General features: G+C 48.0%; 1 protein-coding gene across 8 annotated transcripts in view; it reads left to right on the top strand.

Annotated features, from left to right (window-relative positions):
- Positions 1-207: 207 nt before the first annotated feature.
- The window catches only part of Mapt (microtubule associated protein tau), a 97,087-nt gene continuing 79,220 nt past the window's right edge, over positions 208-18,074 (top strand). For all 8 annotated transcript variants that reach the window (XM_003465916.5, XM_003465911.5, XM_063242369.1 and 5 more), the window contains exon 1: positions 208-371. The gene's annotated coding sequence lies outside the window, so the exon portion shown is untranslated. The remainder of the gene's footprint in view (positions 372-18,074) is intronic.

Raw genomic sequence — 18,074 nt, 5'->3', positions numbered from 1 at the left:
CTCTGCCCGAGGCGTGGCGGGAGCGGGACCAGGGTGGAGAACCGCCGAGAGGAGCTAGCCAGGAGGCGTGGGAGTGCCGAGAGGTGGGGCGCTCGCGTGCGCCCACTGGTGGCCGGAGGGGAAGGCGCCAGGGAAGGCCTCGCTGTCCGCCCCTCCTCCGGCGAGGCTCGCGCTTTCACTGCTCGCGCCTGCGCCGCCCGCCGGCCTCGGGAACGCGTCCTCTCGCTGGCGCGCGTGCTCGCAATCACCGCCACCCACCAGCTCCGGCACTAGCAGCAACACCACTGCCACCGCCCACCTTCTGCCGCCGCAGCCACAGGCACCTTCTCCTCCACTGTCCTCTTCTGTCCTCGCCCTCTGTCGACTGTCAGGTAAGCGCCGAGGCTCCGAATCTGCGTCTCCGTCCGCCCGTCTGCACCTCCCCCCGCCGCCGCCCCTCACCCCAGGAATGGGTTTAAAGGGTTGGGCGTCCGTCCGAGGCAACGACGGGGACCCACCCTGTGCCCTCAGCGTTTAGGGGCTGGGGCTGGGGCGGTTTAGAAAGGGACGCGTGCAAAGGATGAACGCACGCGTGTCGGTGCGTGTATCTGTGTTTGCGTGTGTTCGGGATCTGCACGACCTGCTTCTCGAAAATCCCGGAGGCAGGCTGTGCCCTCAGGGTGGGGCACGGATGGCGGTGACCTAGGAGGGGGCTGCTCTGCATCCTCTATCTCAGCCTTTTGCCGCAGTGGGCGTGTGTGTGTGTGTGTGTGTGTGTGTGTGTGTGTGTGTAGGGTCCATAGACCCCTGAAACAGGCTGAAATCCGATTTCTGTGCTCCTGTTTGGCATCAGTCCAAAAGAAAACATGATCGGGTTCTAGAAAAGATGATTCTCTGCCTGCCTCTCTCCTTGCACCTCCCGGAAACGATTCCCACGGGGCCTTCACTGCCCCTGATTTCAGATGGTGGTGGTTCGCCCCCTCCCCTTTTCCTCCTTCAGCAACCCGCCAGGGACATTTGGGGGCTGGGAGGAATCGGGGAGATGGGGAGGGGTCCAGGCGCTGTCACTTTAGCTCCCTTCCCCCTGCGCGCGCCTGGTGCAGAGACGCGTGCAGCGCCGCGCCTGAGCGAATGTGGTGCGCGGATTTAATCCCCATGTGGAAACTCGAATAGGCAGGGGTCACCTGGCCTTGCGGTGAGAGTAGACTCTGCAGCAGCGACTTCCAGCTCGCGGGCGCGCACAGCCGCAGCCCTGCACAGACGTGCGCGGGGGCTGCAGGTGCATTTCTGGGCGGGTTCCTTTCTCTGCGCTTTGCGCTGAGCGCCCGGCGTGTGCGCTCCCTGCCGGAGGCGCGGGACTGGCACGCAGGGCTCGCCCCTCACTGCGGCAGTGGGTGTGGACCTGGGTGGGCGAGGAAGGAGCGAGGAGGCTGTGCTGCCTCCCACTTCCACCCCTCCCCCGTTTTTTTTCCCCCCTCCAAAAGCGAGGTGCCATATTTTTGCGGCGTGTCACGTCTTTATCGTACTATGCTAAATCGGTTTTCCGGGCTTCCGAGGACAGGGGAGGGACTGGCATTAAAGGGGAGAGGGGCGATTACCGCTGAAATCGACGTTTTGCTGCCGTGGACGTGAGCGTGGAGGGCGTTCACCCAGGATCTTCTAAGGGAGCTCGGTGCTTTGTTGTAGAGGTTACGTGATCTGCGTCCCCAGCCCTGTTTTTTGGCTCTTAGTCTATGATAATTATTTGTCGACCTCCCTCCCCGCAACTTGCCCCTCCCTTTTCGCCTCTCGTTCTGATCTTTTGTTAGATCTCAGAGCTTGCTAGGGTCGATAGACCCAAGTCACAGCCCCCACGGAATACATCAACTATAATTGACCCGGCAAAGCCAGGAATCGTACCCGAGGCCGCGGGAATGGTATTCCAGGTTTCTGCACGCGCTGTGCAGGTGGCTGTGGTGGGACCACGCCCCTTCATACCCTTGAGCGTCTGGGGGCCACCAGGCTTCCCATCTAGGGAAGCTGACCTGCTCTCGGACATGGGGAGCTGGCAGGCAGAAGCCCCTCTCCTAGGTTTTACTCTGTGATTCTTCACCTAGTGGGGGAATGTAAATAGGAGTCACGCGACCACACCCATCTTCTTGAGCCCAGGGCCTAGGAGGGGTGCAGAGTAGGGGTTAGCGTGGGAACTGACCTCATCTGGAGGTGGGATCTTGCATGTTGCCTTATGTCATGGAGACTGAGAATCCTGGGTGTGGGGTCTCATGGGGTTGGTCTCCTGGAGGACATTAAAGGGAGCTCCCAGTCCCTAACCTATGCCTCATTCTGATTGACCCCAGACGCCACAGGGATAGGTGTCCTGTAATATTTTTTACTATTATGAACATGCTGATTAATTACTTTATTTTTCTTAAGTGTAGGATTTTCACTTAAATGTTACAATTCACTACTACCCTTTAAACCTTAACCTTAAACAGGATGGGGTGTTGGGGGAGGAGCGAACTCCCAGTGAACCAGTCCCAGCCTCACAGTTCTGTCCAGCCTGGGGCAGTTTCCGCTCAGTTTCCTGGTTAATTGGTGAACAGTGCAGAACTTTGGTGTAGGAGCATAGTTTTGAGATGGATGAGAATCTTAGATAAAGCTGAATCGTCCACGTGGACCTCCCATGTTAATTTGAATTTACAGGAATTATCCACAAGGCTTGGGGAAGAGATCTGTTATCTAGCCAGGCTGCCCTTTCGTGCCTGACTGGGCTGGCTGGCTGCCAGGTGGCTTGAGGATCATCCAAACATTCCCAGCCCTCACCCGATTCTCCCAGCACCCAAAACAGGTGGGTGCAAGATTCCCATTCTAGGCTGAACAAGGGTCTTGAGCAGCCTCGAAAGGGGAGCCTGCAGCCCTTCAGAAACATATCCCCTCCTGTGCTTTGGGGGAAAGGGAAGGGGTATGGGGTTGTATTTTTCCCAAGGAAAATGTGTGCCAAGCCACACATCTGGAATATTGCTGCGTTTTGAAACATTGGTGGTTTGTTGGAGCTCTACAATTGGCAAGGCCAGAGGTCTGCTAATGGAGGAACCTCCAGGGCAGGATGGCCTTTCCTACAAGGACTGGGAAACTTCATATTTGCCTTGGTGCACTTTAACCAAACAGCCTCACCTCAGGACCTGGAGAGATGAAGCATTTGCACCCCCACAACTGAGCCCAACAAGTCTAGAAGTGTCCAGGCATCCATCACAGGGCCATCAATCCCTCCTCACGCCTTATACCCCCACCCCACACCACTTCCAGCAGGTAAGAAGCTCTTTTGCATCCTAAGATTCTTCCATGCTCCTGGAATCCCAAGTCCTAGGTTTAGACAGGTTTCTGTTGGGATGGATGATGGATGAGGTCTAGGACAGTAACTGCCTGTGGTGCGGCCACTGCAGAACACTGTATGTTCAGGTTTCAGGCTCAGCAGCACAGCTTTGAATTCTGTGATCACTGCCCTCCCCCCTCAGTTGATCCATTCGCCAATCAAGGGAAATGCCTTTCCTGTCATACCTACTTTCATGGTTAATTCTGAGATGTCATTTTGTGTTTAATGATGGTACTAATGTTTACCACATAAAAATTGCTTCTCCACCATCTTAAGACCCTCTAAATGAATAAATGGACTGATACAGAGACAGATGGACAAATTACTAAATGTGCCACCTCTCTCCCCCAACTCTGGACCATCCAAAGTGACTAGAAACTAAAGCATTCCTTGACCAACATTTGCCTCTCTAGAAGATGTTCTTTGAAGGAATACCTGGCTTGCTTCTTGGATTCATCTTTGGACAGTTTGAGGGAGGGGTTTGTTGGCTTTGCTGTGTTTTTGGACTAGTGATAGTCTATGACTGTATGTCCCTGCCCTCCACCACCTTGTCTGCACGTGTCCATTGTGGAAGGGTATGGCTTTTAAGTGGCTTCTAGTATCAGGCACTGCTTCCCAGACTGGAACAAAGGAAATAGATAATGTCCACTAATTGTAACAAGAAAACTTAGAATCAATTTGATTGAAGAATGGACAGATTTATTCCATCTATAAAAAGGGCCCTTGAGGCTGGGGATCTCGCTCAGTGGCATAGCATCTGCCTTGCAAACGTGAAGTAGTGAGTTTGATCCTCAGTACCAAAAACAAACAAACAAAAAAGGAACCCTTGTACTGAGAGCACCCTTGACCTGTGTGCCCTTGGAGGTCAAAATCAGCCTGCAGACGTGATAGGGCTGTGGCATCCTTTATTTAAGCTGACTTTTCGTTCTACCTTTTTGACATCCATCTGTGCAGTTCATATGTTCAAAAAATAATAAGAGATTATGTTTTATTCCACTTTCCCCAGCATTGTTTATATGATTTAAGTAGTTCCCTAGCTGTGTATATAAATGTATGTTACTTTTCCATTTGGACATGCAATAATTTTCCAACTCGACCTGGTCTTCTATTTATTCAGTTAGCATCTTCCTTATCCGCCCTTTGAATTGGAACTGGCTTTGAGGGCAACTTAGCAGGTGAGGGAAGAGTAGATCTGACTTGGGCTGCAGTAGGGAGAAAAAGCTACTCCAGCCAGGGCTTTCTGCAGTTTCTCTGTAAAGCAATGGTCCTCAGCTAGAGCAGCTGAGATGTCTAAAAAGATATTTAATTTTCATAACTGGGGAAGCCTTCTACCAGGATCTCATGGATAGAAGCAACAGATGCTGCTAAACATCCTACAAGACACAGGACAGTCCCCTACATCAAAGTATGAACTGGTCCCACACATCACTACTGCCTGGGTGGAGAAGCCCTATTGGAACCACACTGCTGTGGCACTGTGTTATTTCAGTTACATCTCCTGGATGTGTTGTAGGAGGTGCTGAGTGCTGCTAGAGGTCATCTCATTTAATCGTCACAACCCCACCAACACCACCGTGTTATTTTCTCTGTTACAAATAGAGAAACTGAGGCCCAGTGAGGCTTCATGTCTTGTTAAGGTCATGCAGCCAGGGCATGGTAGAGCTGGTTTCTTTCTCTCCCGGCTGCACATGAGTTTAATAGGCCTTTGTGGGCTAGCCTGCCTGGGAACCAGACACAATCTATAACATTGACCAAGTGGGACATGCTAATTCCAAAACCACTTGGGGACTTTGCTAGAGGCAGAAATTGGAGCACAGCCAGCAGCAGAGTTAGAGAGATGTGGAGAAATCTCAGTTTCTGATTTGATGGAGAGCAAGAGATTTCACTGCATCTTGTTTATAAATCAGAGAATCAGAAAATTTCTCTCCCTGGGACCTTTAGCCTCTTTCTCTAGTTCCAGAGTTTCTGGACACATGAAGGGACAGCAGGTTCCATTGGCTAAGAGAAAGCTTAGAAATCCAGATGGGGAGAATCAAGCAGGACAGAGTTAGCTATTAGCAGGTTCAAGTCACTGAGGCTTTAGGGATGTCACCTGTTGATCTTAAATTCTGTACCTAGAGAAGTTGGGCCTCGGTCCCCATTAATTGGGCCAGCTCTGAGCCTGGGTGTAAGGAGTTGGGTGGGCACAGGAGTTTCCCTCATGTAAGGATGCCCAGGCTCTTAGGGTGAAGTGGGTCCTGTAGGCCTTGCTTGCTGCTTGGACCCCAGGTTGTGGGGCTGTCTGAGACTCCCCTGACTGAGGACCTTACCACCTCTCTCGCTGGTGGAGGTGTCAGCCTGAGTCTGCAGCCTTTTCTCCAGCCCACCCGAGACATACAGTGGGACTTAGACCATCACACCTGTCTCACCCCTCTTGCCTTGCCAAGAGGTGGCTGTCCAAGAATTCCCTTCCTGTCCAGCACCAAGCTCCCGTACCCCTGCCAGCTTCCTTTCCTGCCCAGATGGCTCCTCTCAGAATGAGGAGGCAATGTGAGACGCTAGGGACAGGTTTAGAGCGTTTGGGGGGTTTTGATTAGGAAACATTGTGTAAGTGGTTAGAACAGGCTCCAGTAAAATGCAAATTCAAATGTCCTCCAAGTGGATTATCTTAATTTTTTCACTTTGCTGATATTTCAGTAGGCTCAGTACTGAGCCCAATTTGGACACTGTAGAAATTCCAATACCAAACCATGTAGTCATCAAGAAATTTATTTTTCTCTTCAGTAATTCAGGGAAGGTTTGTTAGCATCTTGAGGGCAGGGCCTTGATACAGGTACATGTGGAGGTGATTTGACCTAATGATTAAGGGTGTGGACTCAGATCCAATCTCCTGGGTACAAGCCCTGAGCTCCTATGCACAACAGGACCTAACTTGTCATTTGGCCTCTTGGAGAGTTTTTTGTCTTCTGTGACTTGGGGGTATGATAGCACCTATCTCACAGGTTGCCCTGTGGTTTAAACAAGGCAGTGCAGGACTAACCAGGGCAGACACCTGGTAACTACTCAGTAGATGATATCAATAGTATCTTATTAACAGAGGAGATGGTGCCCTCTTGTGATTGGATGAATGTGTAGATGAATCATCCAATCTGGGTGATTGAATCAGTTGCAACAGATAAATTGTCACATTGAGCAGGGATCAACATAGGAAAAGTGAGCAGCTGCCTAGCTCCCCTGGAAATGGGCTTTGTTTGGGTGGAAGTGGATCCACCGAGATCGTGTACACCCATGTTTAATGTACTCACAGAGCTCTTGCCACAGGCAAGCGGAGTGACTTATCGTCTATTGTACTGCTTCTGTCCTCTTCCTTCCTGAAATTTAATGCCAGGAATAGATTTTGTTCTCTGCACACCACTGTAAACTGAACATCCTCCCCACTGGGAAGGGTGACCTGGTTCAGCACTTCGAGTTCAGAGATCACTGAATATGAAATAATTCAGCAAGATGCTAAAGTTAGTAAACTGGAAAGTAGGCTTTATGGTGGATGATGGAGAGAAAAATAGAAAAACACTAAATACACAAACTCCTTGTGGACTGACTCTTAGGAATTCCAGGTATTCAATAAGCACAGTCATATTTTAATGAGTACATTAGGCTTAAGAAACCTTATTCAGGGGCCTGGGGATTTAGCTCAGCGGCATAAGCACCTGCCTTGCAAGCAGGCAGTCATGAGTTCGATCCCTGGTACCCATAAAAAAAAAAAAAAAAGAAAGAAACCTTACTCATTAAATCAAGATTGAGCCTCCAAGATTGGAATTCATACCATGGAGTAATCTAAATGAAGAATCCCACAGGATTTTTGCTGATTTTTTTTCATAATCTTTTTTCACTTGACAGAGAAAAAATTACTTTTATGAAGTCTTTCCAAAGCTTTTAACTTAATTTTCTTAAAATCAGTGAATAATTTTAAGAGTCCACCTTTCATTTTGCACGGGTACTCCATCAGCTTGCTCCTTATTTAAATGACGTGACTGTAATAACAAGCAGGACATACTGGGAGGCCTCTGAGGAAGCACAGACAGCCTTTGAGTAAGAGCACGGCTGTGGCAGGAGGCCGTTCTGGCTGCACACATCAGGCCCATGGATCCCAGCCTTGAATATTTACAGCACTCCATTTCTTCTGGTGTCAGGAAAGCACCTACTGGGGAGACTTTCATATTAGGCAAAAGATGGGCGTGCTTCTGTCCGCCCATGTGTGGCTGCCTTCTAAGATCCAGCACTTTGAAGTCACTCACATAGAAAACCAACTTAAGGGGACATAACAAAATTCTCCCCATCAAACTCCAATTTAAATTCCTTTTACTGTGTGTGCACTTCTTAGGAAAGAGTTTCACATCAAGGTCTAACAACTTAAGAACAGTTTTAAAATCAGCAAGCAAGAATTAAATCTGAAGCTCCTAGTAATGTTCCATTCATTGTCTTCGCTCTGGCCCAACCCACCCTACTGCTAAATCCAGGCATCAAAGAGAAGAGGGATATAAATTATCTCTGGTCCCAGCTGCTGGTTTTCTTTCCAGTCTGTGGCCCAGTGTTGATTTCCTGAGAAGGCTGGTGATGGTGTCTTGGGACCTAGGTGGCAGTTGTACCATGAACGGTCTGGGGATGCACTTTCATCTCTGTGTCCTCCTTTCTGGGACACCAAGATTATGGGAAGACCCGTGGGTCTGTGGTTGTCTGTCATGTGATCCAAAGCCAGCATATGATGAAAAAGGGGGAGCATGCAGAAGAACCAAATGGTTGGAACCGTGGAATGGTGTCCTTCCCCCAGGGTAACAGCTCTGCCCCCTGAATCACATTGTATTGTGTATAACAGAAGGGGGTGCTGCAAAACCAAAATATAAACCAGCAAGCAGACAAAAACACAAAATTAGCCAGGCATCGTGACACAGCCCTATATTTCCAGCGACTCTGAGGCTGAGGCAGGAGATTTGGAAATTTAAGGCCAGTCTAGACAATTTTGCAGGATCCTGTCTCAAAATAAAATGTAAAGGATGAGGGTACAGCTCAGTGGTGAGTTGCGTAGTATGTGAGAGGCTCTAGATTTGAAACCCAGATCAGCACAAGAAAAGAAAGAGAGAAAGAGAGACCAAAAGAGAGAGTTATTGATTAATTGGTAGTCTGACGGCATTGCTTAAGTACCCAGGAAAGACTTAAACTTAAACCTCTTTTTGGCTCTACAAATACATACATTTAAATATGAATTATTTGGTAACATCCATATATATATACTTAATGTGAATAATCACTAATTCATTTTTTGTATCTTTTACTTTATTTGCTGAAACACTGACTAGGTTGCAACTTAGAAATTGGTAGTACATCACCATTAAATTAATTTATGTTAGTAAGTCAGAGCTTTGATATACAAATAAAAGTCTATATCTTTTGCTGCATTGGACACAGTAAAAATTGTGGTGCAGACTCATATCAGCCACACTTTTCCAAGCTGCCCATTGCTAAGAAACACCAGGAATAGTGTCTGGAGGAGTCACCGGCCCTTCAGCCATTGGTTTTCTGTCATTTTTTTTTTCTCAAGAAAAAGAGAAATCTCAGCCCCACTATCCCACGAAGTCATTGAGCTTCACTCCTGTGGCCTTCCTCAGTGAAGCCAGCTTAGCAACACAAAGATGGATTTTGTAAAACATACCTAAATCTGCTTGCAGAATGGAGTGATCATTCACTTTAACCTTCCTTATACCTACTTAGTTTCCCAGCTAAGCCTCTGAGGAGAATAAGGAGCCACCTGGGGATCTCTCCACTGGGTTCAGTTCTTCGTCTTCAGTTCCAAAGTCCCTCCCTTAGCAGCATTTCAGCTGTGCCTGAGAAAGGCCCGTGGTGGCTGCACTCTGTTCCCTGAGGAGTATTAATAAAGAGTGACTGCATTTGAAACACATCCTTGTCAGTGTCACTAATGTGCTGCAAATAATTATAAACCAGTGTTTGATGACTGGTGGCAAAAGCAGGAGAATTTTTTTTAATCAGCAGGACTCATGTTGTAGATTAACAGTCTGAGCCAGGCGTGGTGACACACTCCTGTAATCCCAGCACTCAGGAGGCTGAGACCAAAGGATAGCCACTAGTTTGAGGCAACACTCTCTCAAAAAAAATTAAGTCTGGATCATGTTTCTTCTTCTCCTTCTCCCTCTCCTTCCCCTTCTTTTAAGTTTAGAAAGAGTTGGTAGCTTATTACTTGCACATCAGGATTACAGAAGCCAGTGAGCTACTCACTGCTTGGATTTACCACGCCCTAACATTAATTGCCAACTTCACATTTACCATCAAAAACTTTGACAAAAGACAAAGAACTGAACCTCCATACCTGTACAGGGCGGACTATGTGATCCTTTCTCAGAATGGATGATAATTGGTTGGCTTCCCTTCTCCCTGGGCCATCACAGGGGGTGAAAAGAATCTGTAAGAATTCCTTTGCGCTTCTCAAGACTATGGGATGCAGGGAAGGGGTGCCCCCAGGAGCCATGGGCAGATACTTCATCTGAGGTCGTCCTCTGGGCTGAGAGGAGTGATCCTGAAATGGCATGGCTGCTGTGACTTTATTTCTCAGCTCCTGATAGCTGGGTCGTCTGGTTCCCAGGGTAAGCACTGGGTTTCAGGGTCTGGGTGCAGAGTGCATGGGCAGGCAGCTGCATCCATCTGGTACTGGCCTTCTTTCACCTTTTGGAAAGAAGGAAACTCAAAGTCACAGTGCAGGATTATAGGCCAGGTCTCATTAGTGTGACCTCAAGTGACTTCCAGCCCCTTCAAGGGCTGACCTCTCCAGAAAGGGGCTGTGACTTCCTTTTTGGCTCATGTCATGACCCTTGGATAGAATTTCCTGGAATCTTTTCTATTTTCTCTGGGGTTTTCAGTTTTTTTCTAAGCAGACAGGGACTCGGTACAGAACCTCGTATTTTCATAATGCCCAGGGCAGCCTCTTCCCACCACCTAGTGTTCAGCTTGTAACAGTAGTCAGTTAAGGCAAGAGTGATTAAATTAAAGAGGGGCATTGATTTTGATTGTGTAATATTCAGATGACGCATTAATTGAATGGCTTTGACTTGACTGAATCTGGTTAAGTTTTCTGGGCTTCGCTGTGATGGTGGAGGGTTTTTCTAGGGTAGAGATGATGAGGAGACTATCTTGCCATGTGTGAAACCTCAGTCCTACAGTGGCCTGTTGGCAGCACCTCATGGCTGGGCTTGAGTCCCAGTCCTGGATGTCTAGGGGCCCCTTAGTAGTCCCAGCGCTGTCTTCATTACTGTTTGCACGTATGTACTTGGGACATTGGAGTCTGCCATCTTCCGTTTCCCTGTGTGGCAAACTGGAACCTTGGGCCCCCCTCTTCCCTCAACATCCTGGGGTAGATCTGTCAGTTTTCCCCTGACATTGCCTCAATTCACCCCTCTTTCCAGCCCCACTCTCATCAGAGCCAGAAGGAACAGAGCCCTTATCACCTCACCCTGGGATCGTTGTGGAAATAACAGTGAATCCCTTCCACTTCCAAACTTCATATCCAATCCGTTTTATATAATATTGAAGAATTTTCCCAGAGCAATGCTGACAGACATGCCCTTCCCAAGACTGAGACCTTATTCAGGCTCTCTGTCATCTGCTAAGCCAGTCCTGACCTTTCACCCTTTTGCAGGTTCCCAAGCCTCCTGCCAGCCTCCCTGTATACGCCCACTGCCCACTCCTGGCCAGCTAGCCTTGGCTCCTTCACGCTCTTTCTGCTTCACTCACCTGTGTTACATTACGCAGGCTGAAGATATCCTTCCTTCCTCCCTCCTCCTGTTTAAACTGCTCAGTCATGTCTTCCCTGAAACTGTGGTCGTCTCTACCAAGATCTGGGAGGCTCTCCTCCACACTTGCTCTCTCACCGTGGTCTCTGCTGTGGTTCTTGATGCATACTTGTCTCCCTGTCACCCTGAATTGCATTCTGATCTCCCGTCCTCACAGTTTGTTCATCCCCGCCCTGCAGGACTGTGGCTGGAGTGGTGCTCCTGTTCCTCTGGGTGTGTACACAGTCACAGATCTGGCACACGCAGAGCTGAAAGCACACTTGTGATGAGTGCAGACATCAGGCTGATGTCAATTGTGCTTTGTTTAAAAAAAGCAAATCATCCACTTATTAGCACACTTCCATTGCTCTGTACCCTCGCAGATAATAAAAATCACATTTCCTTTGAAATAGTCTAACATTGTTACTTTGCCTTACTGAAATTCAGGCCAACTTAACACTGTCCCCAAGGGTCTAAATTAGTGTGGCTATCCAGAGCTAACTGGGAACAGCAGTGGTAACTGTTGGCATTTATTTTACTGATATCGTCACCTCCTTTAATCCTCTCTCTGATGGGGCAGAAATTGCTGCCCATTTCACAAAGGCATAAACTGAGGGAGCCAGCAGTGCCAGTGAGGCACAACCCCACTCGCTGTGCGCAGTGTCTCAGGGCCTCCCTCCTTGGACTTTACTCTCTGCCAGCCATGCAGAGGCCGCGGACAGGTCTCTCCTGCTAAGGACCAGGGAATTTTGTCCTCCAGCCTCAGCAAATGGGTCATATGTAACATGAACCTGGAGAAATTATTTTAAACTGAAAGTGAGTGTCTAAACTAGGCCGCTGCTTCATGTTGCCAGTGACTGCAGAACCAAATTTAGTGTCATGGACAAGTCCACGCTTACCAAATAGGGAAGCTCCCATTTCTTCGGCTCACAGAGGGTGTGAGAAATGTTCATGTACCTGCCACACGGCCACAGGGGTCCACATGGCCAGAGGCTGGAAGGTGTGGGCAGGGAAGATGACACTCAACTCTCAGATAGTGCCTGCAGGGAGAAATTCAGTTCAACGTGGGTGGTTTCTTGATCAGACAGACAAAGTGAGCTAGGCAAGAAGGTCACAGGAGCCTGCGTCATGCAGCCTACTGGGCTACACTTCCCAAGCCCTCCCTCAATGCTCCACTTTTGTTTTCCCCGAATCTTCACACTCTGAGATGGGGAGGAGGGGAGCCATGAGGAACAAGAGGGAGGGGCTGGCCCAGATGAGGCTGGGGTTCCACAGGACCTAGCGCCCGCACCCTCATAGGACACATCATGGTACTGACATATGTTTCCCATGGCTTCTTCCCTCCAACCGAAACAGCTGTCAGTTCTGTTCCCTTCTTACCTCGCGCCTTCTCCTCAACATCTTAAAGAATCCACCAGCTATAAAGCAGAGATACCATATGTGAGACCACATCCAGCTTCTGGCTTATGTTCTATTTTGTATGTGTGTTTGTATGTATGTATATATTTGTGGACTAGGGGTGTTCAAGGATCATTCCAGGTCATAAAATATATTGAGGGTGAGTAGTAGTTTTACAAGAAAGGCACCCAAAACAAGATCAGAGTCCGTGGAGAGAGCATGGTCAGCCTTGGCCCCAAGCACAGGCCTTCTGGGTGCTGTGGATTCTGTGGGAGCTGTCATGTGGGCACATTTCCCTGAAGCTTGTGTTTAAGAGTTGGGCAGAAGGCATCTCTGTGAGCCACTCTTTGGGAATCGCAGGGTACACTGGTCACATCTATGCCCCTGGTGAAGGAACCTCATTGTCAAAGACAGTGCCACATCATAGACCTCACACCTTCTGGAACTCCACTACAGAGGAATTGCTGTGGGGCTGGCACCTTCTAGTGGGATAAACCCTGTTCCCCAGTGGACACCAGATTTGTAAAGGACACTTGGGACAATCTGGCTTTCTGGATAGAATAAAGTGATTTCCTTTGCACTACTACTTAAAATAAGGTCAATCTCAGTACAAAAATGAGTCATTTTAATATTCTTCTTAGATGTTAATCTCTAGGTGTTTAAGAGAGGGGAATAACATGGGAACACCTTAAAAAAGAACAGAGATGCCCTCATGTTTGGGGTGCCTACATGACATAATTTCAGCATACTGAGATTCCCCCACCCCCCAGATTACTAGCTGTTAGATGGAACTTTACGTGGTGTCATTTAATTCTTCACATAAGCCTGGAAGTTAAGAATTCTGTCTCCTTAGGGCTAAGGTATAACTCAGAGGTTCTTGCTTAGTAAATATGAGGGCCTTTTTCCAACCTGGCCAAAAAAAAATTCTTTCATAGATTAAGATATTGGAAGATTAAATGGGGTTTAGGGAGGTTCAGCAGGGATTGGGAAAGTTAAATGACACCTGAAATCACCTGGCCAGATGAGGTCTGGCAGAAAATCTGAACCAGGGCTTCTGTTCCTCAGAGCTCTGCTCACCTGGGCTTTTGCAGTCGCTGTTTTCACCTGAGGGAGACTTGCTATTCTTAACTGCCAGTGCCTGTGCAGGAGCTGAAGAGAGACCTCATTACTCCCCACCAAAGACCAAAGAAAATGGTGATTGGTTCGTTTGATAGCTTGAAAAATCTAGCATGTAGTAAATAAATGGACTAACAGATTGTATTTTCCTTTAAAGAAAAAAAAAACTATTCAGCCTATATGTTGGGGGGATATAATTTGTACAAACAAGTGCTTCCTATATTATAGTAATGTGGGCCAGAGGAGGGAGAAATCAGGGTTCCAGCCACCCAACTGTGGGCCAAACCAGGTGTGAAGGGGACTGCAGGTCCTGCAAGACTCTCAGGGGATGGCAGCTCTCCACGGGTGTCTGCTGGGGCTGGGAGCAGGAGGAGGCAGTAGACAAGCCTGGAGCTCACCTGTACTTCCAGGGATCCAGAAGATGCGGAAAGAGGGCGTGTTAAGGCAAATGTGATTAGGTAACACATGCAATAATACAAGTTATTTTTTCTGGAACTAAAGGCTAAAAGCAGTATCTGGAGTTTAAAGATAATTGGTAAATTAACTGAGTCTCTTTCTAGTTTAAAATCAAATTGCAAATTTATGCCTCCACAATATTTGTGTCTATTTTCTGAAACATTGTCTGATTCTGCTATTTTGAGTTTCCCTACAGAATAGGCTCCCCAACTCACTTAGCTGTTGAATGATGTTTTATTCTTTGTATCTCAGTGCCTGGCCTAGTGAGAAGCACAGAATGAACCCCCTGTCACTTAGTGACTGGGTAAGTGGATAATGAGTACATTTATGGATTAAGATTTAGGGCTGGCCCTTTCTCTCCCTCCCCTTCCTTCCACTCTTTTTCCCCCCTTCTTAAATATCTGTCTGTATGTCTCTGTGTGTGTGTGTGTCTCTGTCTCTCTCTGTCTCTGTCTGTCTTTCTCTCTGTCGTCTGTCTGTCTCTCTCAGTCTCTCAGGCCAGGGATGAATCCAGGGCCTCAAGTGTGTCTGACCAGCAGTCTACACTGAGCTGCACTCTTGGCCCGTCCAATATTATCTTGATGGTTCTAACTGCAATAAGATGTGTGATTGTAAGAGCAGAGCAGAGGAAAACTAAAACCACGGGGAAGAAGACAAGGTGGAGAAGGAGGCAGAGACTGAAGTGATACAACCACAGAGTGAGGATTGGTGGCAGATACCAGAGGCTGAGAGAAAAGCAGGGAACAGATTCTCCTCCCTGGAGCTTCCAGAGGGAGTGTGGTTCTGATGGCTCCTTCGTCTCAGTCCAGGGACACGAAGTGCAAACATTTGGCCTCCAGAACTTTTAGAGACTAGACATCTGTTTTGAATGACTTGTTTCTATTCATTTGTTATAGTAGCCACAGGAAGGGAATTCCGTAAGTGTGCCCCATGAACATATACTTAAAAAACTGTTGTTTATCTGAAATTCAGATATAATTGAGCTGCCTGTGTCTTATTTGGCAAACCTATTTCTCCAGACCGTAGAAAAGGGATTTTGAAATTTGTGAGAAAACTGGAGGATCCCACAGGAAATGGGCTTTGTAACACTGAGCTGATATGAACTTTAGTAGCCACCTCTGGAGATGGGAGGAGCAATTAGACTGGTGTTAGTTTGAGTACTCCTCAGTAAAGAATCTACATGTGTAATTCAGCCATTAATCAGGCCAAGTCATGGTCATTTAGATAAACCACATGACATTTTGCCATGGATGATTGGATGATGGTGAGACCTGAGTTGCCCCTGCAGTTTCACAGACCATGGGGGCTTCTCACCCTTTCACTATAGGATGATGGGTTCCAGTTGCAGAATGAGAAGGCATGAGAGGAAAGGACAGCAGGCCCGAAGGGAAGGGCGGGGCAGATGCCAGAGGAAGATGCCAGTTCCCATTCCTTGATTCTTCAAGAGCTTTCGATGGAAGAAATACCAAGTACCTCCATCATTTCATTTTATATCGAGCTCTAAAATGCACCTGAGAAGGGGCAAACATTGAAGACAATTGGGGCTGGGGGCATCGCTCAGAAGTGAAACTCTTGCCTAGCATGCTTGAATGCCTGGGTTAGAGCTCCAGCACACAAGGCTGGGTCGGGAGCAAATGTGGCCCATTCCTCTGTGAGGGCCCCACCCAAGCCTGGTCATCAATGGGAACAGGGCCGGACTCAGCACTGTCCCACTGAGGGTGAAGATTTCATTTTTGGTGCTGGCATCCAGATGGTTTCCCATCCTTGGGCTTTAGTGATGTTTACAGAATCCACAATGCAAGACCTCTAAGGGGCTTTGGTCATTCAGAGTGGGCAGGGGTGCTAGGACATCCTCACAGTTGATCCCCAAATACCCAGACCTGGTAAAAGAGAAAAACGAAAAAAGAATGGCAGGAGATTAAATGTAGAAAGATACAAAGTCTCAAAATAAAAGGACTGCTGCTCCAAGCACAGTGAAATGTCTTTGGGCTCCCATCAGATGACAGAGATCCAGAGGTGTAAACAGCAGGCTGCCACATGCCAACCATCACCATGTACCAGCATCTTTTGACAGATGTCACCACTGCCAGAACTCATTCTTCCTGGAGGAGCAAGGGCTCAGGTGTAGGGAACCACTGAATCATCAGGACTCACTGGAGAATAGTCTGCAATGCAGCCATCATTGGCTCCACCACACTTAAAAAGGATGAAGATATCTGGAAGAAGTTTCTTTTAAAAGCCTCGCCAGGCAATGGCAGCCTCTGTAGCATCCCTGGATTCTGCTCTAACCCTATCTCCTGATATAGGCAGCTGGAAACTGTTGCCAGAAACCCAGGGCCCTGGCTACTTAGACAGAGCAACCTCCAGATGAGCTGTAAGAACCAAACAATTTACTGAGAGTGGAGTGTGCCCAAATGTGTATCTGTAACTCACATAAAGCATGTAGTTAAACACAGAGACCACATTTTAGAGTGCTCTCTTGGAGAGAGACATGGCTGGAACAACCCAAATTAGCCTATGAGCCACTTGGTCGCTTTAAAGCTAAATGCTTTTCATGGAAAACAACTTGAATGCTATCTTTTCTTTTAGCTCTTTCTCACAAATGACCTCATTACGTCCTCCCAGACACTCCAGGCTGGGTGGCACTTCCTATTTGGAAGAGGAGGAAACTGACAATGCTATTCAGAGCTGGCTGCTCTGCCTCCCTGTTGCCCAGCTCTCTGGAGTAACTTCCGGGGTGCAGATTCCATGCCCTGCCCCGTAGTCCTTCCCAGGTCAGCTCTCTTCCGGGCTGGAGTTCCTCAGGAATTCCTGTTTGTCTAGCTCATCCCTTCTACTCCTTGAAGGCTGAGAGCACAATCTCATGATCCTGTTCTTTGGGAATGATCTCTATATCGTCAGAAGCCACCGTAAAGGCAGTCTTGCAGGTTTCCCAGCCAGTCTTCCAGGGCCCAATTGAGCTATAATTGCTGTTTTTGTGTAGACTTCTGGAGTGTAGGGGTCCTGACCTACAGCCTGAGCATCCACCACTCTATAGATCAGGACACCCAGCGTGACTTGCAGGACTCTGAACTCCCCCAGAAGGTAGACACAGGAATCTCAGAGCCTCTGACCCCATGTTCATTCAGCCTCTTCTTCTGCTTTCCTGATGGTCACCCCAACTTCTCAGTCATCCTCATTAACCCTCTGACAGGAGGATTAGGAAGGAAGAGAAAGGAGGAGTCCAGGGAGAGCAGTACAGGTATTGGGAGCAAGCACGGACATCCTTTTACCGGATCACCCGTTTCCCCTCATCTTCTCCCTCCAGGACCTTTCATCTCCCCACACCTCCCTTCTCTTGCTTCCTTCCCCTCACAACTCCCCACACCTCTACTGATTTTTGAGGTTATGCTGAGAAAAATCCAGAGAGGTGCCAGCATCACAAGGTGAGAAGGCCAAAAGTTTGCCATGTTAACAGATGCCAGAGGCATTTGAAAAGTGAGGGGATGGAGCCTAGAGAGGTCAAATGGCCTCCTCAGAATCACACAGGAAGTTCATGGCAAAGTCAACCTAGCAGATGTCTCCTTCCTCCTGTAGTTCCTGGCCCTGTATCCCACCAGGAAGTCCCAGTGTTTGAGACTCCATAAATGAAGGGTTAGCCTCCAGGCGATGGAGGCCAGTCTCTGACATACACAATCTGATTCATACCAGCAGCTTTCCAGAACATTCCTATTGTCTCTCATAATACAAAGTACTCTTTACCATCTCCTCTTGACATTGGGACTTGCCCTTAAAAGAAAAACAAATCAAAACAAAAGCAAAAAATGGAACCAAAAGTATGTGTCTTGGAGAAGGGCTCTGAGATCAGGTGACATTCTTTCACTAGAGCAGCCAGGCTAGACCTGTCTTGTCTGCCACTGAAAAGAAATTCTGGCTCTCTGGAATGTCCCTCAAGTCCTCCACAACCCTAGGTGTCCCCA

Source organism: Cavia porcellus, unplaced genomic scaffold (genome assembly GCF_034190915.1).
Source record: "Cavia porcellus strain 051 isolate PalLab524CR breed Dunkin Hartley unplaced genomic scaffold, mCavPor4.1 scaffold_32, whole genome shotgun sequence".
In the NCBI taxonomy this organism is placed as follows: domain Eukaryota; kingdom Metazoa; phylum Chordata; class Mammalia; order Rodentia; family Caviidae; genus Cavia; species Cavia porcellus.
This window is presented reverse-complemented; position numbering and strand designations above follow the sequence as displayed.